The 22,675-nt window shown below is 40.8% G+C and overlaps 1 protein-coding gene across 1 annotated transcript in view; it reads left to right on the forward strand.

Annotated features, from left to right (window-relative positions):
* Positions 1 to 4,300: 4,300 nt before the first annotated feature.
* Positions 4,301 to 22,675, forward strand: part of YES1 (YES proto-oncogene 1, Src family tyrosine kinase) — a 50,395-nt gene continuing 32,020 nt past the window's right edge. Inside the window, exon 1 of the mRNA XM_041477664.1 lies at positions 4,301 to 4,633. The gene's annotated coding sequence lies outside the window, so the exon portion shown is untranslated. The remainder of the gene's footprint in view (positions 4,634 to 22,675) is intronic.

Raw genomic sequence — 22,675 nt, forward strand, 5'->3', positions numbered from 1 at the left:
AAAAATAATGTGTGCAAGCCTCTCAATTAAATCATGCAAGAACCAAAGACACAGGATATGAAGTCGCTGCCAAAGCAGGGTTGAGTGTTAAGTGTTCATCATATATAGCACTGCCCTTGAAACAAAAGCAGTAGTTATTTTAAGTAACCATAAGCAATACTCATGTGCAATTCAAAGGAGATCGGATATAAAGAGATAAAGATTAGAGTACAGCAATACGGCTTTCATTATACAATGTAATCCAGCGTGTCTGATGTAACTGGATGTGACACAAATGTAAATAGCAACAGGTTTGGGAATACAGGGTTTTCAAAGTCTAACATGCTTTTAAGGACAACTTTTAGTTAAGTTCAAAAACAATCTTTGAAACGTTTTTCAAAAAGAACCCTCCGCATACTTGCTAGAAGTATAATATGCATAAATAATTAGACATGTTATGCAAGATCAAACAGAACTGCTATTTGAGAAAGAACGGAATATTTAACCTCACAAATAGATGCGGGCACCAAACACAAAGATCCTGGCCATTTGGAGATGCAGATGCATTTAAGGCAAAATGGGACAAGTTTAACATGAGGCTTAAAAAGGATACTTGCTTCAGAATAGGAAATTATTACAGATCAACCGCACAGTGACTTAGCACTCCATTTCCTTACTGAACTACTATACTGGTATGTAATTTGCATTATATCTAAGGAAGATGTTTCACTTTTAAACATCAATGATTTTATTAATAGCTTCTGGAATATTAAATAGAAATTAACATGACAAAAACTACCCACTTATTCGACTAATGCTTAGAATATTCAGATTCAAAAGAAACGTACTTGGGATTAAAAAGAAAAACCTATGTTTTGCTAAACACCATGCTCTTAAAATAGTGATCCAAGATCTTGAAAGTAAGCAAGTGACTAATACCAATTCCATGATGAACTGTTTTTTTGTAATATGATCACACAGTACAATGAGCAATATGAACTTTGCACACGAATTTTATGAGGTGCTGCTATAAAATATCATTGTTTTCCACACTTTCAGAGAGCAATAGCTAGGATGAGGCCTTGACTACCTCAGTTATTTCTCAAAGTGAGGGAATTAATTTAGGTCCAGAATTTTTCTTATTTCTTTCAAAAGAAAAAATTGTTTGTCCATGAACCACTGTAATGTTTTTTTATTTATTCTAAATTGTTAGAAAGCAATCCCATCAAGTGTTTTCAAGAATGTGTTGATGTTTTCAGGTTACTACCATGTGTACCATAGATTAACTTTTGGCATGTACTGGCAAAGCTCTTCAGAGAATCAATCTGTCCATCTCCTCCAATATCTCAGGATACAAGTCCTGTATGCCCCAATTACAAACCACTGAACCCACATCAGTGTTTGAAATATTTTAATCTGCCTGTCTCCATCTCTGTTCCTCTGTTCCTCCTTCTTCCCACTCTTACACCTGTATTCCCCCATATCACCCTAAAAATACTTTCTTTGGCATAATATGTACTTGATCCTATAATACATTACTCAAACACATTAAGGACTGTATACGTATAAATGATCACTTTAGAAAGTAATTCAAATATATGAGAATTTTCAAAGATAGTACATGGAGAATGCCTTCCTAAACATAGGCTATTTGCATAAATCTTCAAGATTAAATTAATGCTAACTAACCATGCAACACAGATGAGGAGTTAGCGAATGCTGAGCCTGTCCGAAGGGCTATTTGGGAAACTGTGTTCAGCAAATGGCAGCAATGAACCCCTGCATGAGTAGCTTCTTACACTATATTCCAGCCATGCTAAAGCATTCGAGGGCAGCTCCTCCCTCCTCCTTCCCTCACAAGGTCAAAAATATTAACTTAAAACAAAAGAATGAAAGAGAGGGGAAATTCCTAGAAGCAAGCACTGGCCTTGCCTGACTAGTAGCTGAGATTTGTGGTAGTTTTGGCTGATCCACTCAGTCTCCTGAATGAATACCAAGCAGTGTCTGTCCACCTGCACCGCAACACATTAGAGAGCCCACTCAGGAACGGCCCTGGTAAGTGAGCTGTACCCAGGTATCATATGGCAGACAGGTTGCAGGCTGCCTCACTGGCAGGCAAAAGGTGGCAATGACACTCCATCCTGTGCAGGATTAATCAGGGTGAACTACCAACAGTTTGATCATTTTAAGTCACCTGTTCAACATTTCCTTATAAAAGGAACTCTCTGAGGAATACTCAGACTATCAGCGACAAGTGCATGACAATTTAAGAAGCAGCCAATTTTTCCACTGCAATGAAAGCATGTCTAGCCTCCAAGACTCCCGACTCAAACCCTCATCTATTCTTTCACACGCACATGGTGTGAGTCTGAGCCCGCTCTCAGCTATGGGACTGGTCAGCTCATCTTCTCCCCAACTGCTCTGCTATTTTAATCACACTGTGCTTGAAATTAAGCGTGACAGTCTCTCCACTACTGAGTCAATCACTGGTGCAGCCCCAGTTCTGTCTGTGGCAGCCAATAGCACACATACACGTCAAACAGACAGCAGAGGACACAGCTAACAGCTCAGCCTTTCAGAAACCCACCAAATCTTCCCTTACATTGTTCTTTAGGAGAGAAAGCAACAGGAGAGGTGTGATGAACTGAGAATCCCAACAAACCTTTCGGTACCACACAGGCATCACCAGGTGCCGTAAGAAAGGACTACCATATAATCCCACCCATCAACACCGAACCTGAAACCCAGACGTCAAATTACAGCGACAGCTGGCAAGAGCCAGTACATCTCTAACTATGAAGATTTAGCCCAATGCTGCAAAATTTTTTATGTGAGTAATTTTGAAACATCATGAAGATGGTAACACAACTAGGTATTGTGTTTTTCAGATATGCAAGTTTTAGCATTGTGCTGTAAAATTAACCAATCAGCAACACTTGCCTGTGCATACAAAACACCACAAATGATACTGGAGTTCAAACTTCGCTCTCACTCAAGACTACCAGAAGCCCAGTTGGAGTTGTGAAGCCATGGCTGACCTAGAGCTTCAACCAGTCTGCAAACTGTTAAGTAATTCATTGCCAAGGTCAATTTGTAAAACTTACAATTGCTGTTTAAATTAAAAATCAATTCTGTATAATGTGAGTTAGATTTCTGACTGAACAGGATATGATGAATTCCACCACTCTAAGAGGGTTACGTGAGAATAATTTATGGTATTGAGTCTCCAAATCTGGAATACTTTTTGTTTGTTTTTTTTTTTTATTTTATTTTATTTTATTAACTGTTTAAGTGTTATCTATGGTCTTCTAAAAGCAAATACATTTGGCAAATACACAAATGGCATTACTCTGCAGCATTGCTTGTAAAATAAACTGGAAATCCTGACTCAATTCTTTGTCTTAAGAACAAACTATATTAGGTTATCATTAGTGATCAGCACAACTGTTTTCTGATCAGCCTTCAAAGAAAATAAAGCAGGGAGAGATGTACATTTGATTTCTAGAGAGCTGGAAACAATAAAAAATAATGCTGAATGAGAATTGCCGATTTGCCCATGTAAACTTTGGCTCTTTAGGTTCATTTTTTTTAATATTCTTTCATTCCTCCCTGCAGCCTGCAGTTCTGAAGGCTACATGCATTTGAACCACCTTTTTCCATGAAGCCCACCTTGACACAAATCCAGTTTTTTATTGCTTAAAATACGAAACACTGACTTATGGAACGGCGATGAGAGGGAACCCTTAATGTAGAATTCTCCGGAGTTACTGATGCGTAATTTACAGGCTCGTTCCTCGCCCGGTGTTCGGCGACAGCTCTGTACCGCGGCGCCGCCCTGGGCATTCCCGAGCTGCCGGCGCCGCTCCCCGCACTGCCGGAGGGCCATCCTCCTTCTGTTCGACCCACAGGAAATTAAATGTACCGAGCCTAAAGCCGTGGCCCACCTGAAGACGCCTAGGCGAGGAGTTTTAAAAGTTATTTTTGATCGCTTTTCACGCACAACGCCGAAGGGCTCCGCTGCCGGAATCTTTCACGTTCAGCCTCCCTGGCTAGAGAGCCTCACCGAGCTCACCGGCACGGCACGGCACGGCACGGCGGGAGGAAATACTCCGACCGGGGTCCCCGCGACCCAAGGCCGGGAGTAGACGGCCGCCCTCGGGCGAGCCGCGGGGCAGGGCAAGCCCCGGCTCCCTCCCCGCCGCCCCCGCGCCGCCCCGCACGCCTCCACCATGTTGTCTCGGTGCGCAGCGGCGCGGAGGAGGGACCGCCGCCGCCAGCCCGGCTCCGCGGGGGCCGCCCGGCTCCTCCCCGCGGCCTCCGGTTCGGGCGCGGAGGCGCTGCCCCGGCCGGGAGGCGCGGCGATCCCGACCCGGAGCGCATGGAGGGAAACGCGGTGCGGAGGAGGGGCCGCCGTGCCCACCGGAGATCCCGGCCATAGGGGCGGGGAGTCTCCTCCTCCTCCTCCTCCTCCCGCAGCGAGGCTCCAGCTCCCCGCACGCACCGGAGCGCTCGGCTCCCTCCTCCTCGTCCCTCCTCCCTTCCCCTCCTCCCCGCTTCCCTCCCCGGGTCGCCGCGGCTCCGGGAGGAGCGGGGGGGCCCCCGCTTCCTTCCCTCCCCCCCTCCTTCTCCCACCCGCCACGCCGAGGAGAGGCAGGTGAGGCCCCGGCCGCGTCCCCGCTCCGCCGCCCCACGGGAGCTGCGGCCGCGATGGCGGCGGCGATGGAGGCGCTAGGCCCCGGCCGCCCGCCCCCGGCCTCGCCCCGCCGCCGCGCCCCGGGGGCGGGGGGCGTCCCGCACCCCCGGCCCCTTCTCCTCTGCAGAAACTTTCTCGGCAACTTTCTCTCGGGCCCGAGCTGCTGCCCGCGGGGCCGAGGGGTCGGGCGGGCGGGAGCCGGGCTGGGCTGGGCGGGCTGCGTGGGGCGGGCTGCGGGCAGTAAGTTTGTGGGGGAGGGCCCCGTGACCCCTGCTTGGCCCGGCTCCCCTCCCGGGCCCTGCCCGCCGGGCTGCCGCGGGCCGGCTGCTCGTCCCCCGGCGGAGGCGGCGATCACCGCCCGGGCTGGTGCTCGGCGTGAGCCGCTCCCGGCGCGGGGCCGGAGGATGGGAAAGGGCAAAATTCAGGAGTCGCGTGTAGCTTGGCCTGCGTGGTTTTACATTCTATTAATTTTTCTTCCTCCCGCCCTACTGTTCTGGTTTATATCCCATTATCGAGCCTAGAATATGACCGCTGTACGTTTCTGAGTCATTAATTTAAATGTTCAATCATCACACTTCATGAAGGCTCCTTGTCTTCCTTACAATTAAAAAAAAAAATGTGTTGGACACACAGAGGTTCCTGTTCCTGTGGAGTCTGCACATAACTTTCTGCTCTCTGTGGACCCTCAGGCTTGAGGCCCCGGCCGCGTCCCCGCTCCGCCGCCCCACGGGAGCTGCGGCCGCGATGGCGGCGGCGATGGAGGCGCTAGGCCCCGGCCGCCCGCCCCCGGCCTCGCCCCGCCGCCGCGCCCCGGGGGCGGGGGGCGTCCCGCACCCCCGGCCCCTTCTCCTCTGCAGAAACTTTCTCGGCAACTTTCTCTCGGGCCCGAGCTGCTGCCCGCGGGGCCGAGGGGTCGGGCGGGCGGGAGCCGGGCTGGGCTGGGCGGGCTGCGTGGGGCGGGCTGCGGGCAGTAAGTTTGTGGGGGAGGGCCCCGTGACCCCTGCTTGGCCCGGCTCCCCTCCCGGGCCCTGCCCGCCGGGCTGCCGCGGGCCGGCTGCTCGTCCCCCGGCGGAGGCGGCGATCACCGCCCGGGCTGGTGCTCGGCGTGAGCCGCTCCCGGCGCGGGGCCGGAGGATGGGAAAGGGCAAAATTCAGGAGTCGCGTGTAGCTTGGCCTGCGTGGTTTTACATTCTGTTAATTTTTCTTCCTCCCGCCCTACTGTTCTGGTTTATATCCCATTATCGAGCCTAGAATATGACCGCTGTACGTTTCTGAGTCATTAATTTAAATGTTCAATCATCACACTTCATGAAGGCTCCTTGTCTTCCTTACAATTAAAAAAAAAAATGTGTTGGACACACAGAGGTTCCTGTTCCTGTGGAGTCTGCACATAACTTTCTGCTCTCTGTGGACCCTCAGGCTTGATGTGTTTCAAGTAGTGTGCTCAGACCAAGGGCTAGTGTGACTTCTTCAATATTCAGTGTTACAAATATGTGAAGTTTATTGTATGATTATTTATTATATTAATATATGGGCTTCTACATGTCTTGTATGCATGTGGGTATGATCCTCTTGGCACTGGGAAAACTAGGACAGAAATATTTCTGAAGCTCATGTTGTAAAGGTATATTCAGATGTACCTGCTGGATTTAACCCTAGGCAGAGGCCAGTCATTAATTAAAAATTAGATGTTTGGATTTATTTAAGGTGGCAGAATGTTCCAAAACCAGTTTTGAAGCCTGGAGTGTGTTGACAAGGAAAGTGTTTCACTTAATATAATTCATAGATAGCTGAATGATATTTCAGGCAAATTTTTCAAGTGAAATTGATCTTAAGTCAGGGGAGCCAGATACGAAAGTTTATTTCAGAGTCTTTCTCTTTCCTTTTTGGAAAGTAAGCATTGAAGAGGGATAGAATTGCCTTGTGAGTTACCTTTGCAGTACCTCTGTTTGTGGTATAGTTCAGCCATAACCATGTTTTTGTTGGCTTCACAGAAGTAAGGACGTTTCCTTTCCAAACAACAAAACCTCGCACTTCCACTCTTATTTCTGATGTGCATCTGTAAATTTAGTTATAGGAGGTTCCTACTGATCACAAGCATAGAGTGGAGACTCTGTGTGTGTTCTGCACAGCCACAGTGTTGTGGTTAATTTTGGGACAAGGTAGCATCTGTGATAGCAACAGGGACAGCAGCATGGACACAGTGCTTCTGCTGAATTTCAAAGAAAAAGGTCCTGTGGTACCAGATATGACAGTAGTTAGTAACAACAATTGCCAGTAATTAATAATTCCACGTGCTTTGTTAGCTTTATTTCTTTAACAGGTGCAGCTTAAATACAACTATAATCTCTGTGTGCCTTCAGTCCCTCTAACAACTCTTTTGGCTCTTAGAAGATTTCAGATAAATTTGGCAGCAGAGGTCTCCCAGGTGAGCAGTTTCTACAAAATATCTGGAAGTAAGGAAGCCAGGTAGAACGGCGCTTTTAACCTGCACACCAGAGAGTTCACGGCAACACTTAAGCTGGAAATTGCTGCAGGAAGTGGGGCCTCCCTGGTTTTGCTGCCTGCAGAGCTACTGGTCCAGTTTTCAATAGTTATTTAATAACTGAACCCCCATACCATTCTATCTGGAATGAGACTGGTGAGCCCAAGGTAGCTTTAATCTGTGTTTTGTATTACAGTGAGAAATTTTCAAGGAAATACTTGTTACTCAACAACAGTTCTTTGGGTACAAAACAAATGAGTGGAACTAAAAGTATACTTAAATTGCTGCATTATTTTGAAATAGCTGGAAAAATACTTAATACATTTTTGGTGTGCTGCATGCTATGTAACGGAATTACTGAAAAACTTCACATTATAGGGGTCTTTATCAATATTCATGCAACAAAGCAGAGAACTATGCTTCTGCACCAAAGAAATGCTCTTTATTTTGGGCTTTGTGCACTTCTGCACCTCCTGGAGAATGAAATCGTCACTCTGTTCAGTCTGATAAATCATGGCTGTCATGTGACAGCGATGCAAATGTCTGCAGTGTGGCACATGTCAGATTATGTGGTCAAAGTTTACTTTATGAACTAACTGGCTGCATGGTTTTACTTTTCCATCTGCTTTACCTGTGGACAAAAGCTGTACATTTTCAATAGATAATTCCTTGTGTTGAAAACATTAGTTAAAAGAAATACATTCTTTTCATTCATATTCCCTACTTGCATCCCACTGTTTGGCCACATAGTTTGGTCACAGTTTGAGTAAGGTACCTTGATGTTAATTTAAAAATTGGTGTCAGTACTAACACAAAAGTGACTTTAGCAGCGCGTCCTTTTTCTCCTGTGTCGCATCAAGCAGCCTTTTTCAGGTAGGACAAATTCTGTGCATACTTACACAGCCTGTGATTTCTGTGAAGTCCTCCTGAAAGATTTCAGGCTTCTGGTGCTGAAAGTCCTGTGCCTGTGGATGGAACAGATTGATCCATGAGGAGAACTGCAGTTTCTCTACTGTGGCAGAATGGGTTAGCTTTTGTCTTGGAGGAGCCACCTCCAAATACAAGTAGGTAACTCAGTCTCAGGATTTATTTCATTTCTGTTCTCCTTGAGAGTGCCAGTAGGAGGCTGTTTTATAGTGATGGATTTTATGATGTGATAATCACTATTTTTTATATTTTTTTTAAATACTAGCTGCTTTACAATTGCCATATGGGAACTTCTTTCAATCACTGCAGTCCCTGGCTGCATTCACACCAGTGATTAGAGCTGTAGAGTTCCAGATTGTATCACCAATTGCCAGGTTTTGAAGGTAAACCTGGACAACTTCCTATGTGTATGCTTCGTTTAGTAGAGAAAATGTAATACTGAAAAGATGCTGTCAACTAACTGTAGGACAATTTTAATTTTAGCTTATAAGAGGTCATTCTTACTGCCTTTTGCATTTATGGGGGTTTATCCTTGATGGTGCCAGTGCATCAAAACAGAAATTGGCACCAAAGTAAGTTAATTAAATGAGGGGGACTGCACCCTTAGGTAAAGTTAACATGCATGGCTGATTGCAGGATCAGAGATCAAGATGATAGTAACTTTAATGCTAGAAATTGAGTAAGTAAACACTATTACTTATGCGTGAGTTTTGTTCTTTTTAAACACATATTCTTTGAAAATGTAGAGGGTAGCTGGAAATAGGATAGGAAATGCTCTCTGTTGTCATTTTGGATAGGCACCATATAGAGCGCTGGGTTTCACGCTGTGTCCCATAAGTCAGTGGACCAAAGCCATGCACAGCTGAAATCAAGCCCTCAAGCTGGACTTCTAGCTAGTCCTGGCTTGTATCCCAGCCCCACAGCTCAGTGGGTTACTGCTGTAGAGATCATCACTAACTGCATTTAAGGCTGTGTTGACTGTTGTGGCCAAGACTGGGGTTTTGTTTCGATTTTTCTTGACTGTAGAACTAGGTAATGTTACAGAGCATGGTTGGAGAATGATGAGGAAGTAAAACCTCAGACTGGAATAATTTGTATTTTAGCTTCTTGAACACTGTTAGTTGTTGAGTAGAGAATTGGATAACTTTTTTTGTTAACCTGGCTGTATTTTATCTTTGTGATTTTGGATGGTAAATGCTTTTATAGTAGTGTTACATGAGACTTCAATAAGTATCAGTATTGACTGCACCTATATCTTAAGTGTTCATGTAAATTTTGAATTCTGATGGTGATACTGAACATTAAATAATTTGTCTTTCTACTTCAGGGAGATGAAAAACTTCTATGGCTTAAGATGTTTCTGTGGTTTTCTTAACATCAGAAGTCTAGAGAAGACTGGGAAAACTAAATGATTCTTCAGAAGTGATGAACCCTTTTAGTTGAAATTTTAAGGTTATCTAGATGAGGCTTACAAGAAGGAATAACTTTGTTTAATTCCATTGACAGTGAAGTTGATTAAACTCACCCACATAAGTAAATCTTTGTAGATCAGGGCCTTTAACTTTGTTTTGGAGAAACTTTCAGGAGAATTTTGTGGCATTAATCAGACATTTAAACTCAGTTTTCGTATTGAAGGAGTTTGATTTAGTAGGGTTAAGTTCCTTTGCACATACCCAAAGCACTTTGTAGTGTTGCAAAACTGAGACAGTAGTAGTGTTTTATTCATGATGTGAATTATGGAGTATAAATGCAGTCAGGCCTCAGGTATGCTTCCCAGGACTGACAGCCCCTGTAGAAAAGAAGGGTTGGAGGATGGTGTTCACATTCCAAATGTTTGCCCATAGTTCGAGCAAATATTTTGATGGTTGCATGCAGACTTCAGAAATAAAATAAAGTATCTGGGCTAAAGGTTTTGAGATTTTCAACCCTACCTAATGGCCTCACAATTGTAAGAAAAGGCAGTGCTTGTGCGAGGTATTTAAAGAGTAATTAGAGGGTGCTATGGATCTCTTGTGTATTGCAGTTGTATAGCATTATAACTGTTTTGGCAGTCAGCCAGGAAAGGGAGACTTAAAACAAATTAATAGTGAACAATCCAGTTTTAATAAGTTATTTTAAGTGTGGTTAGATAACAACACTAATATTTATGCTTGAAATGTGACAAAGAAAAAACAGGTCTCAGTTGTTATGTGTATCTTCTTGCTTTTCAAGAACATTTTATTGGAAACTAATATCATGACTGACGCTTGTAACCACAGCAGAGTAGAAGAAAAACCCTCCAAATCCTTCTCTTTCTTTTCATACTCTTCCTGTTTCTGGTTGATTTTTACTAGCGCAGCCTGTTCAACATAAATACTTTATTTTGCCAGTAATAGTACTCCAAAGTCCAGAAGCTGAAAGACTGCTCCAAGGACAGCATGGCCACAGGCTTTCCTAATTCTTAGGCTCCCTTCCTGAGCATCCGGTATTGCCCAGCATTTCAGATGGTGGGGGCCCATGGTGAACCTCTGGTCTGACTCAGGTGTTTGGGCTTGATGGGCTTCTGGTCTAATTCATAAAAGCTGGCCTTTCTATAGGCTTAACTTAACACATGTGCCTCACAGATGAACAATGCTTTTAAGGTTTTTTAAAGTATGCTTCACTGAAAAATGAATATAGAATTAATGTCTAGAAAATATTCTTGTTTTCAAAGTGCATGTTTATCTGAAACTGGCATTTGTTTGCCAAACTTAGGAAAGAAAACATTATCAAAACTGAGGTTGAGGGAGGAAATTTAAAAATAAATTCAAAAGTTCTGTATTTCATTGTAGAGTGTTAAAAACAAATCACCACGATTAGTCATACATCTTTTTAGTTCTCTTGTACCTCCTTTCTTTGCCTTGATTTTGATCTGTTTTTCTGGAGGTCTGCAGTTTGAGATTAAAACCTTATGCTGCTGATTCCCAAACTGAGGTCTTCAGGAAAATATTAACAGAAAAAATATGTAGTGCTTCAGTTAGAAGTTGATCAGACTTAGTCTATGAGAAACACAGAGTTAAGTGTGACATTTATGTCAGAAATTTGTATAAAACAGGGGTCTCCAAACATCTTTAAAAATTACAGATCTGCACCAAACCTAGTAGCAAAGTTCACATCCGTAGAGACACGGTTTTTGTATTCATGTGAGCACTAAGCGAGAGTGAGACGAAATGAGAGGAAAGCTTATGGTGATAAAAGCAGGTGGTTTGTGTCCTTCTTCTTGGACCTTCTTGAGCTGAAAACAGAGCATGCCAGTGGAACATTTTGCGACTTCCAGTGTTTGGTTGATAACTGGTGTTTAATGTTTGTGACCAGCTCCGGTTGCGGTAGTTCAGTTGAAACACTCCACTTTTCCTTAGAGATGTGAACTTGTGGCGATGCTCTGATGAAGCTATGAACATACTTAGTAATACATCTTACGGGCTTGCAGGTAATCTCTCCTAATAGGAAATCCTGCAATATTTCAGTGGCAGGTGAATGTGAAAATACAGATTGTTGTCTTCTTTTTTCCTGATGCAAATTTATGCAATGCTTAAAAAAGTTTTCTGAGGCAAAGACCATTCTTTGCTCTGTGTGAAGACTAGCCCAGGTGAGTTGTGTATCATTTTTAAAAGAAGGCTCTCCCTTACTGAATGGAGACAGAAGACTTGTAGTTTTCTTGATTGTTTGGGGTTTTTTATCCTAAATCTGAACAGAGCTTCTCTTTAATGCACGTGTTCTTTAGCTGAAGCCTACTGAAAGAGCAGTTGTTGTAAATCAGACCAGAAGTTTGTTTTTTTCAATCCACTTCTTTCAGGATAAATTCTTAATGTCTCAAGTAAAAGTTCTTGGAAGTTTAGTTAGAGGCTAATTTTCAGAATGGGTTCTTTGAGCAACAGATGGTACTTCTTATTCTGCCTGTTTGAAATAAAAAGTGTTCAGGTTTTTTCCAGCAGCAATGTCTTAAAATGTAAGTGTGCTCTCTGGCTTCTGAGACATGTGATATATGGGCTTTTTGCCAAAGTATTTTGTTTGATTTTGTTTTTTTGGGACTCCCCCTGCCATATATTTTAGAATATAAGTTGCATTATAGAATGACAAAGCCCTTAAAGCAAAGAGAGGATGGGCTTGTTTAGCTGATACTGGTGTTAAATATTTATTTAATGGATGATTAAAGGTTATAATAGCATTGGCCACATCAGCTCATCCATACATAGCTGAAAAACATTCACTGGGGAGAGAAAAAGAGTATGTTAGTCTCACTGTAGACAGCCATGTTGAATTCTTTTTTCGTAGTCAATTTAAATATTCTATTCAGGAACACTTAGAGCATAGAGCAAAATAATATTCCTTTTGAAAACAATTACCCATGAAGAAAAGAGAAGGGAAAACAAGGATAATTCCTGTGATGTTACTACTAGTCAGTTGGGGAGATTTTCTTGAGTAATATTTGTTTTCTCAAGCCTGAGAAGTAGGCATTGTATTAACATTCTGTAGTTGGTGGGAAAATAAGGGTTATATGTATTTATTTCTTGGGTTTTAAGGGGTGTTTTTTGGCTTTTGTTGTTCTTCTGCAGTTCTGAGTGAGAGAGCAAAATGCAAGTACAAAATTGTCAGCTTCAGATCACACAAAAATTAAATGCTAACTGTATATGGCTAGGAAGCAATAGTAATATGCGTACCTTTTTTTTACTTTCAAGTACAATTCTGTACTGTATTTTGAGCACAGCTACACACTTAAAACACAATTCATAAATCATAGCAATTGAGGCTATTTAAAGTGATAAGCTTTCAAAATATCTTGCTGAATAATTGCGCATTATGTAATTTGCTAAAGATATCAATCTTTTTCATTTTAGGAATCATTTCTTATCTTGTACACTGTAGAAATCGTAGAACTGATTGATTCAGGCTATCATGATGTACGTAAAATGAGACAAGTGTTAGTTTATAGATGAAAAATTATTTCCCTGGAAACGTTTGACTTGTTCATGCATAGTAGGTGTATTTAAATATTCTGGAATTCATTTGCATTGGTTATGAAATCTAGGGCTCTTTGATTACCTCCCCTTCCCTTTTGCTTAGGTCTGACATATCATCAGAATACTATTTAAATCTGGTGCATACATGGTGAAGTCATAGCCAAGTTAATACGTGACTTACATTATCAAGCATGACACCTTTATTTTATATGGTTATTTTAAATTACTATTTCATCTCAGATTTACGCTTGGGCTTCTTCATACTTTTCCCAAAGAAAGAGGTTGATCCTTATTAGTCAGTAAAATATATTGACTCTACATATTAGGTTTGCACTAATCCTGTTAGCTTTTTGCCAGGGGCATGGATTTTCTGTGTGTATATTTAACGTAATAGTAAAGTGTCTTAATAATTCTTTTAAGCTATACACATAATTATTTAAGCAATGACAGTGCAATTTCTATGCAAGACATTTTTATTTCTTCCTAGTGTGCGTTCAGCAGCATTTGAATGGAAATTCTAATTGAAATTCATATAAATAACCAGTGTTACATTTTAAAGTACAGGTTAATGTGTTGCTTCCTAGATAAGGATATAGAGGGCAGTAATTCTAGTGCAAACCGCATTTTGCTTTAAATCTAGATATAGTCACAAAAGAGAATATTAGCTTTAGTTTGTGGATAATTTTTGGTCACTACAACCTCTAAGGTATTAGAATGGATAGATCCCATATTTCCACGTTTTTGTTTTCTTTTTTATTTCTGAAAATAGAAACAAATCTCTGTCATTTAAACTTGTCTTCCCTAAATGTGTCTAAGATTCTAGTGAACCAGAATCTAGATGACATTAAGGGGTGGAATATTCTTTACCCATGCAGCAGCTTATGTTACTTTATATATTTGTGTATTCAGGTGATTTGTGTATTCACCTGATTTCAGGTGGTTATGAATTAGCTCTGCCAGTGTGATGATTTAATATTGTTTAAAGTTTTGGTGGCTAGCAACATAGTTTGAGTATGTTTTAAAACTCAGTATAGGTTATCCTAAAAATAAACCTGTGTCTTTCTAGAAATTTCAGTTAAAAAAATTTTTTTCTCCACTTTAAATATTAAAAAAATGCCATCAGAAAAGTAACTTACTATTATAACTATATATGACATGTGGTCAGTCTGTGTGTGACTTAATTTGGCTTCATATGTCTGTTGTACTCTATTTTTGCTGTTATACAAATAGTTAGAAGTAAACATTGTTTACTGCATTATATGCAGTACAGTGTAGCCAGGCAACCAGGTAATTTATGTGGTGGAATCAAATCATATTTAGGCCAACAGAGTAACTTGCAAAAACTTCTGAGCCTGCCGATTTATCACAGTGTAAGTTCTTGAGGAAACCCTGATTGCTCTGATGGAAAATTGAAAAGTTTGCTAGTGTTACTGCTGCAGGATTTCTACAGCTTGGAAACCATGCCATTAAACTGTTGCTTCTCTCAAAATATTTCCTAGATTTAATGGATTTTTACTTTTCCCTCGAGTTCCCCTGAAACTGAAAGCCAAAGCAGATGCAGATAGTACAGTGTTATAGTCAGAATATGGGAATGGGATCATTCTCCTTAAAAACATTGCCATATAAAATAATGTCTCACATGCTTTAAACTGAAATGGACATTAGTTTTTTTTTAATTCTTTAAAAGCTTTGTTTTAGGATAGTTTGTTTGTTTGTCTGGTGCATTTTTTGGCTAATTAGGAACTGGAAAATCGGAACCTGTTTTTATTCACAGATATTTTAGCATTACTATTCTAGGATGTGATCCTTTTTCACACTGAAGTCAAGTGCAAAATTCCCCTTGACTTCAGGGAGAGCTGGATTAGCTGTACACAAAAGGACTAAATCGTCCTCTGGGATAAGTGGAGGCAACTCTATTGAAGTAGACTTCATTAGAGTATAAAACGAAGACAAAAAAAGTGTTGCCTGCCTTAACAGGCAGTGAAATTGGATCTGTTAGCTCAAACAGCTAGGTTAATTTAGCAGTTGAATCAAAGATTTTAGCCCTTTTTCAATTAGATTGTAGTTATATTAGTTCACTGCATTGAGCAGTGAATAACATACCACACTTAACCTTGGCTACAAATATTTTACAGAAACTAGAATCTCTTTATGAACCTTTTTTCGTGGCATAAGAATTATCATGAGGAAAACAAGCACTTAGCAAATGTTAAGCAAACTTTTGAGGAGTTTATCCTTAAGTAGATTAAAGGAATCTGTTTGAATTGCTGTTTAAATCTAGGCTTTCTGTGACAACTTGTGTGAGGTTTGGGGAGTCTTGTTTGTATTTTCAGCCTCAGGCTGGCATCTTGAGTGTCTTTAGTGCCTTTATGTAATCTTGCTGAGGTGAGAAATGGGTAATTCATTTACACCAAAAATCGAACTGGATGTTATCTCATGTGTTTGTTGGTGGTGCCTGGAGTAATCCCATGGAGTTCCACAGTAGGCAGTAGTGCCTTTGGCATCTTCCACTAATGCTTTACACAGCAGTATCTGTTTTGTGTACACAAATGGTGAAGAAATAATACTTGACAAATGAACTCAAATTTAGTGATTACTTGTGTAATACTCTTCTATACTTCTCATAAAATGGATCATTTGCGCTCTTTTGTATCAAGTTTTTCTTCTGGTGCTTCTGGTATCTGTTGGAATCAGGAATTAATTTGACTGTGTGATTGTTATGACCTGAACAATTTCTGTATGGGTTTCTTGTACTTCCTCTTTGAAATTTCACAAGGGGAAGGGGGATGGGAGTATTGTAATCTCCTTAGAATAATTTGAGAATGAGCCCTTAAATGCCGCCTCGCGTTTCTTTATTAACATTTCAGAGGTTAATAAAATCCGCTCCCTAGGAAGCTTCACAGAGCTCTTAGCTGTTTAGCATACATAGCTCTGGAAAAAAATCCTCTTCAAATAACTGTTGCTGCAATATTTAGCTGATGTTAAGGGGTTAAGTAGTGAACTTAAATTCTCTGAAACACTTGAAATGCTAAATTTACAAAACAAGACACGAAGACTGTTTTAAGATTAGTCATAGTTAGGAAGCTTATTGAAGCACCGGCATCTTCCTGGATACATCCTGTACTTTTGTGTCTTCAGCCTGCTTCATCTATTCACGGTCCTGACTGCTTTTTGGTTTTCAGAAACTCTTGCTGCAACTTCTTTGTGACTAACATGCATTGTCAATCAGTCCAGTCCTCCCCATGCCAGCCAACTGCCCCCTTAATGCAGCAATTCACTTGAATGAATAGTGCTCATACTTCAAGGAGACAATTGTCTACCAGAGAGAAGAGTGCCAAGTTGATTTAACTTGGTATGGGGTGTGAAAGAGTTTTTAAATGGGTGCTGTCAGCTAGCACTGGCCCAGAGCATCAGCTGCTTGAAAATTGTGATAGTTGTTATAATCTGATTTTACATCAAAATTTGTTCAAAATATTTTAGTTAATCACTGGGCTGCAGAGAGCATTAGTACTCCAGAAAAGGTTGTCAGACAGTCGTCCGTGGTCTGTCAGAACTGTAGCAGACGTGTCCCAGCTGAATGTACAACACTGCTTTTAAAATGGACTCCTTTTTTGGCAGGCCGTCGCTAAATTGGTGAAAGAATACAGGATTTATGTTGTAATCTGCTCTTCCAGTTCCATTTAATGCCACAGCATGTGTTTGAAACACTTCATCGGGTGTATAATACAGTGTAAAACCTCAACTGTAGCCTGTCATTACTGTAGTGCCTACAGAGCTGAGCTAGCAGTTAGCCAAGCCAGCTGCTTGGATTATCTATTACCTGGAATTGTTTAAAAATGGACAGAATTTATGAACATTGTATTGCTTCTTTGCTGACTAAAATTTTTTGATGCATTTCTAGTTTTAGTGCAGGTTGAAAGGATGTGAACCTTCTAGGTACACCATCACTTGAGTGCAGAGCATTGAGTGCTGTGCTTGCTTTCATTCTTGATAGTGTAAGGATGGACCTTTCCTAAGCATAATTTGGGCCCTGATATTTCTTCACTTCACTTCTGAAGGGAAGAGAGAGGGTGAAAAAATTAAGAGAAAACTTGTGGAGAAGATGCTTCCTGAAATTCCTCATGTTTCTTTTACAGGGAAGCCAGGAAATCTGAGAAGATAAGTTATTTCTGTCAAGAGCCTGACAAAATATGGTTATTATCCTAAATGTGTAGAAAGGATGCTGTTAACAAAATACTCAGTTTAAAGGAGAGAAAATTTCTTATGGGCATGGCAGTAAGTAATGAGTATATTTGGGGGCAGGGAGGAGGGTGTTTTCCTTGCTTCTCTGAGGTCATTAGGCCATTACAGCTGCAACAACATTGCTACTAGCTTACATACATTTGTGGAGAAAAAAAGAAGCATTGTTGTTTCAGTGCCTGGCTGGAATAATAGTTTGTTAAGCAGTACTGTGAGATTGTTAGTTGTTTTAGGGACATCTCCATTAGTAGATGTGCAACTATTAGTAAGTGTATTGTAGACATCAAAAGAAAAGAGCCAAAACAAAAGCTTAGATTAGAGAAGATGAAGAACAGGAGCTAGAATAACTTTCAACTATGAAAGACAAGATGTTGATTTGGATCTGTCAGCATAGCATGGAGAAGAAATCAAGTTTAACCACCTTGTGTGATGAGATTGGCTGGGTAAATGAGAGAAGAGCAGTGAACATTGTTTATCTTGTCTTCAGTGAGGCTTTCAGCGTGGTCTCCTGTAGCATCCTTATAAACAAACTGATAAAGTGCATGCCAGGTGGGTGAATAGTGAAAGCAACTGGAAACTGGACCTGACCTGATGGGCTCAAAGAGTTGGCATCAGTGGCACAGCATCACACGTGGCTCAAAAGCTGGTGGCCAGTCACTGGCAGTGTACCCTGGCGCTCAGTACCAGAGACAATCCTGTTTAACACCTTTGCTGCTGACCTGGGGGTCCCTCAGAGGTGCACCTCTCAGCAGGCTTGTAGGAGGAACTGATAGGCCAAAGAGGGTTGTGCTGATATCCAGAGGGACATTGACAGAAGAATTGTCTGATGGGAACCTCCAGAAGTTCAGTAAAGGGAAATTCAGTGATCCTGGGGAGGAACAACTCCAGGCTCCAGTATGTGGTAGGGTCCAATCAGCTGAAAAGAAAGTGCAGAAAAGGACCCGGGGATCCTTGTGGGAAAGATGTGTGTGAGCCATCACTGTGCATTTGCAACGAAGAAGGACAGAAGTGTTCTAAATACATTAGGAAAAGCTACCAGCAGATCAAGGTGTGATCCTTTCCCCCTACTCACCACTGGTAAGACCATGCCAAGTACTGTGTGCTTCCGGGCTTCCCTGTACAAGAGAGACATGGACATACTGGAGAGAGTCCAACAAAGGGCCACTAAGATGACTAAGGGTCTGGAGAATTTCTCTTATGAGGAGAAGCTGAGAAAGCTAGGATTACTCAGCCTGAAGAAAAGAATGCTCAGGGGCACCCTATGTGTGTAAATAAACTAATGGGGTGGAATAAAGAGTATAGAGTCAGGCTGTTTTCCGTAGTTTCCACTGATAGTGAATGAAGTAATGGGCACAAATTGTAATACAGGAAATTCCATTTAAACACCAGAAAAAAGAGAGGGGTTTTTTTATGTTAAGGGTGATAGATTGCTGGAACAGGTGGTCCAAAAAATGTTTTGGATTCTCCATTCTTGGCAATAACTCAAAACCCAGCTGGACACAGCCCTGAGCAACTTGCTGTCATTGACATGCTTTGAGCAGGGGGGTTGGGGTAGGCATCCTCCAGATGTCCCTTCCCGTTTCAGCTGTTCTGTGATTTTCATTAAATTATTTAAGAGGGCCAAACTAATAAGTGTGGCAGTTGAAATGAAACTAAATACAGGTGTTGAAAGGCAGAATATTTTTGTTTGTATTCACAGACAAGTTTGTTTGTTCCTTCCAGCTTTTTTACGACAGCTTGGGAAGAGGGGAGAGAACTCTTTGCATTGTTCTCTTGGGTGTCTTAGCTTTCTGCTATTAATATCAAGGCTGTGTTTGGCTTTCTTGTCAGCTGTGTCCTCTCACTCCTGCAGCAGCAGCAATGAGGCTACTGTTAACTTCCCTGTTGCCCAGAAGACTGAGCACCGCCAGAGGCTTTTAAGACAAGGAAAAGTTTTCATTTCTTATCTGGAAAGGTGTTTTCTCAACATCTGTAATTAGGGCAATTTTTTTTCTTCTTCATGTTGTAAAAACATAGGATGTGAACACTATGCTTGCTCCAATGGTCTGTTTACCAATCTTGGTGTTTTTTAAATTTTATTTTCTCTTTACAGTTGATTTAAACATACTGAATTGATTCATCCATGCTGCTCTTCTGTTGGTATTAGAAGTACAAGCTTCTATTAGACTGATGCAAAATATGGAGGTAAAGAAGGAGATGAAACAGTTGCATATGCATTTAAACACTCTGTTATGTGTAACTGTAACATCCTGCCAGTAGAAATACGGTCACAATGAACCTAGCATTTTAGCTTGCACCACAGAAAAGCACTTGATCCGTTTGTAAGACTAATTTTCAATTCTTTGTCTTTGGTTATGTGAGTTAAAAGAGATGAAAGTTGGCACTATGTTGAAGAAAATTTGTGTGAATTTTAACCTGAAATTTAAATGGCACTTAAAAACTTTGCATTGTAAAACTTCAACTTCACACAAAATTGGTGAGCCTAAAAATACTTGTGTACGTTGTTTTAGTCCTTATCTCAAGTTACCTGCTTGTTGTTTATAATTTCCACAGAAGTTCTCAGATCCAGAAAGATGTTAGAAGTTTTACTTCTCTTTAAATGCTGTCTCATTTGCAAATGAATAAGTGTGTCTTCACAAGCTCATTTGTGTTTTCTGGTAATTAGGACAGCTATTACATAGTTGAATGGCCAGTGCTGCACAGGAGCATATATTTATGGAACTGTTATTTACAGACTGGAAATATGAGAGTGACTTTTTGATGCAATTAAATATTCGTAGTATTAGTGTTACAGTAAATTTTTATTATGTACTGATCTTCCTAAAGATAATGCTTAAACCTTCTATTGAAAAAGTGAAAACCACTTTCATGTATTTAGAGAGGCTTGCTTTTTACTTTAGAGGTACAGCTTTCCAAACAGCAAGCAAGCAAGGATCATTGTACTGTAGACAGTGAGCAACAAATACAACACCTACCTGAGATAGAAATTCGTGTGTGTGTGTGTGATCTATAGTGTCCTAATCTGTATGTGACACTATTTTTAAAAAAGGCTTCAGGACAGATCTGGGCAACTACAGATTACTAAGCCTGTCTGTTCCAAGTATATCAGTGAAAATAATAACTATGAAAATAACATGGATAAACATCATGTATTGAGGAAGAGTTAGAAGCCTGCTGTGAAGGGATGTCATGTTTTGCAAACTTGCTATAGATTTTTTGAAGTACATGAATAAGCAAGATCTGACAGAAGCAGTTTCCTTGGATGTCCAACAAGCATTTGACAAGGATCACCACCAAAGAATTTTGAAGAAACCAAGCAGTCACAGGATAGGGGGAAAGGATTTCATGTGGTTAAATTAATGACTAAAATGTAAGAGAAGGGTTGGAGTAAATACAGTAGAGAAGGGCTCCAGGTAATAATTATCCAGGGTTATGTTAATGGAGCATGTTCAAGTTAATAAGGTGTATGGAAGAAAAGTGAGCTCACAGACTTCACTGATGGGTAGCAGATGCAAAGGCAGACCCTAGCATTACACAGGGGCCTGACATTGCTCAGCAACCAGACATTAAAACGGCAGATGAAATTTCCCATAAATTGCTTCATGTGTTCTATTTGGAGGTGGGGAAGAATGAAGCTTGCCTTCTCATCTAAAAAGATGCCTTCAAAGCTGACTATTGCCAGTAGAAATGGTTTGGAAAGAAAGGGAGAATCATGATTATAACTTCTAAGAAATTTAATCATCTTATGCAGTTTTGCCCTGCTTACACCTTTCCCTGTCATTGCTGTAAAAAGAACATAGTTGAAGTTTCATGGAAGAGAAAATGTGAAATATGGAACAATTTCTGTAAGAGGAGCAGCATGAATTTGTTAAGGTAGAAGAGGTGACCAAAACTGGTGTGACAGCATCCTGTTGAGTGTTCAGCAACTACTGGGACAAAAATATGGGGTGTTTATTCACTGTCTTTTTTTAGTGCACACACACTAAGAGGTACCTAATGAATATAGCAGATGATGAATTGAAAACAGACAAAAGGAGGTGGTTCCCAACAGAACGTGTAATTAAGCTATAGAATTTCTTGCCCCAGGAATTTAAGGAGTCTAAACATTACATCACTGTAGAGGGAAACTGCTGTTTCGTGGAAGAATCATCAAATACCTACCTATTCTTGTTCAGGAAATCCTGCTTCTGCAAACCATTGGGGGATCAAAGAATATTGTTGGGAAACATTGCTGTGTATTTATTGTATTCTTGCATGCTCCACTCTTGGCTGCTGTTAGTGAGAAGCTATTTGAATGGACATGGACCTCTGGATCTTGCTTAGTACAGCCATTACTTTGTTTTGAAGCTTCCCCTTTTTTATTTTTATTTCTCTGTCACTAGTTTTCCAGAATCCTTTCTAACAGTAGTACTCAAACTTTGGCCCACAGTGGGATGCTAAGATATTTAAGGAGGGTTTTAAGGCCACTGGTTACATATTCTTTTCTTTGTGAGACCTTGTGCGTGCCACCAAAATATAAAATCTCCAAAATATAAAATCTGATCATGTTCAGACCAGGAATAGGACTGCAGGTACATGTCAGTCAATGGCTTAATTTCATAAGACTTTATCCTCTTACTGGTGCATAGAACATTTTGGTCATGTAATGGATGTTCTAAGGAAGAGGTGGTTTTGAGTGTGTATAGGTCAAACAAATGCATGGCCTGGGCTGACTGTAAGCAGATTATTTCTGCTCTCCCTTTTGACTCCTTTGCAGTGATTTTGTATTGCACTTCCTCCTCCAGACATGCTTATTGGTAAAAATACATGTCTCTGTCTGTAATGATTTTGAAATAATCAAGAGATCTTGCTAGTTGTAAATTAAGAAGTAATGCTGTGTTGGACGGCAATATTCCATTTGAGAATCTTCACACTATTTGAAACAAGAGTCTGCTATTTAGTGTAGCTGCCCTGTTCCTCTTGTGAAGGTGGCAGCTCTGCAAATAACTGGTTTTAACTGTTTGGTTCAATCATAATGGATTATTTTGATTTAATAGTATACTTTACTATGTAACTGATAATTAAATCTTTAGTTCCTGCTTTCTGTAGAAACTTCTTTTAAGTTTAGGCTGAGGTTAAGGAATTAGTAAACTTCATAAAATATTTTCATCCAGTTACACATCATTATCTGAAGATACGGATTTCCTGATAGCTTTCCTTATATAATTGCCTTATTTTAAAATAATTTTACTTGAAAGTTGTGCTTATTTTTCCATGAACAAACACCTGTCTGTTGTGCAGGGGAAAAATAATGGGTGCTAATACGACTTAAGCTAATTCCAGTTTCTAATTTTTGGCAGTGCTGCTTCTTACCCTGTTGAAGGACAATTTTTC

The sequence above is a fragment of the Pyrgilauda ruficollis genome, unplaced genomic scaffold (genome assembly GCF_017590135.1).
Source record: "Pyrgilauda ruficollis isolate IOZ18807 unplaced genomic scaffold, ASM1759013v1 scaffold41, whole genome shotgun sequence".
Lineage (NCBI taxonomy): Eukaryota > Metazoa > Chordata > Aves > Passeriformes > Passeridae > Pyrgilauda > Pyrgilauda ruficollis.